Consider the following 2,651-nt stretch of genomic DNA (forward strand, 5'->3'; position numbering starts at 1 on the left):
TGTGGACTGTTCTTCCCTGAGTCCTGGGGTCTTGTACCATATTGCAAACCCATCGCTACTGTTGGTGAGTAATGCCATGTTTGATGAGTTATGGCCATATTTTCTTCTAGATAATCAAGACTTTTCTTGTTAGCATTTTCATATTAGAGTTTGATAAAGAAAAGAAAGTACGATAAACATTATTATAATGTATTAAATATGTATGTATATGTGTATATATAGATTTTGATAAAGTAAATAAAATATAATATTGATAAAATAAATAAATAATAATTTAAATATATATTTATATATACGTATATGCACACGTGTAATAAATTGTTTAATACATACATTTATTTACTTAATTAAATTATTATAATTTATTTATTTTATCAAAAATAAATATAATAATATGATAAATATATGTAAATAATAAATATGATGTTTTTAAAACATGATATATTAAAACTTTATATGATATATGATTTACAGGTTTCATGCGGATATTTAAATATATTTAAATTTGTTTATAACCTTTAAATCCTATATATGTGTATTTGAATCCTACTAGCTTTAAACTGGCACAAAGCTGTTTACATGGGTTCTAATGAGACAACGTAAATATAGTTAAATTCAGTTCAAGGACAGTCTCTATGTTGATAGAACCGCTCTTTCAGTTTACGGTCGATATTTGCTGACATCAGAACCCCATTAATGGTTGAAATTTAGTCATTTGTTGACATGATCTTGGTTTAACTGGAGTTTAATGTTCTGTGAATTAAGTTTTTTAATGTGTCTTTTTTCTCCAGTTGGTGAACCCATCACAGTTCCAAAAATCGAGGAGCCGAGTCAGGACGTCATAGATATGTACCACGCCATGTACATCAGGTCCCTCAAGTCTCTCTTTGACAATTACAAGACCCGTTTTGGTCTAAATGAGAGTGACACCCTTCAAATTCAATGAAAGACAGCATTGAGGAATAAAAACTTTATAAAAGAACACTCTGAAACATCTGACTCCCAACTAAATTGCCTGTTCAGAGAAGGTGAACGAAATCAATGCTGTTTCTATTGATTCATTACAGTAAACTGTACTAGTGTTCAACTGTACAGTGAATCTAGCCTGTGCCACTTCTGCTTATTGCCACTGGGTGACAATACCTAATAAATACTACATCGACTGCTGTCAAGTGTAATCTAGATCTCATCGCTGGTGGACATATATCCCTCAAAATATGGCAATACATTTACAAGTAATGTATTTAAGGTTTGCCCCCATTATTTTACTGCACAAGCAATGCAATTATTGTGAGTTTTGCCTCACTAAAAAATCACAGGGTGGTTGTGTAACCAAAGAGTGGAGGTGACGCAAAAGTGTGATTAATTTGTTGGAATAAATGTAAATATGATTGGATATTTTGCTTTTAAGAAAATTATCCTATTTGATCATGGCTCGAAGGTAAAAGTGAAGTCTAGAAGGTGAAGATTATAATGAATACCTGTAAATGTGTGATAGTATTACCAGAATGCTAATGAATGCTGGTCATTTTTTCTCTCTAACACTATTGATAATTCACCACAGAAGTATTAATTTTGCATATACAAGTTGCACATACATGCTTTGTTGAGCTCAAGCAAATAGTTTACCTGCTACTAACATTGCAACCTTCAAATAAGTTCAGTTTTCACCATGTCCCCCAGTTACAATCAGGCATTTATTTCAGAAACAAATGCTGGCGAGACCTCAAACGTGTTTGCATGCCAAATCAAACAAGTGTTTTAACTTGAATTCAAGTGCCAAAATGTATGTATGCAATCATTTTTAACCTGCGATATTAACGTTTTTACTGTGATTGTTTATTTAATGGATTCAGGGGACCTGCAGCTCTTGATTGGTGGATAATAAGCAATTCCTGTACATGCTGATATTTAACCAAGGTTTTACAGTTGTGAATATGCAATAAATGCTGCAGTGTCCATCTCTGATATCAGTTGTCAATGATGTCTATGAAATCCTGATTCTTTAAAGTAAACGTTTATATATTTTCAGAATAAACATTTATGGAAAAGTACTATGTGCTGTCTTGTTTTTAGCCACAACACTGTCCTTGACACATAACATTTTTTTTTAAATTAGAGATTTATACAACAGTTCCAGATTATTAGTCCATGGGTCATTTTTTTATTTATTTAACAATAAGGCTATATAACAAAATCAGTATCTTCTGAACAAAATAAACATAATAAATGTTGATGTTTTATTTTCATGTAAATTCAAATAAAATTTGGTAAACCAAATAACACATTCACAGAAAAATCCAGTATATCTTTAAGATATATTAAAGGATTTATCACAGTAGCATGTATAGACATTAACAAAGCAACACATGCCACTACAGTGGGGCCCAGAAACTAAGATGGATCTTCATTTGGGCACAAAAGTGTAACTGGGACCTCTTATTTGATTGGCTCATATTAGTGAGGTGGTGCACACAGCCATGACTGAAAGATATTGATTTATTTGCTGTATCTAGGTCACTAATAGTTTACTTATGTTAAATATTTCACAAAATGTAAAATTATCCAACTAAATGTTGTTTATTATATATATATATATAATATATAATAAATAAATAAATAAAATAGTTATTCTAAATGAACAAAAAATT

At 30.7% G+C, this 2,651-nt stretch overlaps 1 long non-coding RNA gene across 1 annotated transcript; it reads left to right on the forward strand.

Annotated features, from left to right (window-relative positions):
* LOC107579434 (uncharacterized) lies at nucleotides 1-1,628 on the forward strand. The gene is made up of 2 exons (XR_001608476.1): nucleotides 1-64; nucleotides 792-1,628. It is a non-coding gene; the product is annotated as an uncharacterized lncRNA (long non-coding RNA).
* The last annotated feature ends 1,023 nt before the right edge of the window (nucleotides 1,629-2,651 follow it).

The sequence above is a fragment of the Sinocyclocheilus grahami genome, unplaced genomic scaffold, assembly GCF_001515645.1.
Source record: "Sinocyclocheilus grahami isolate Dianchi unplaced genomic scaffold, SAMN03320097.WGS_v1.1 scaffold17337.1, whole genome shotgun sequence".
Lineage (NCBI taxonomy): Eukaryota > Metazoa > Chordata > Actinopteri > Cypriniformes > Cyprinidae > Sinocyclocheilus > Sinocyclocheilus grahami.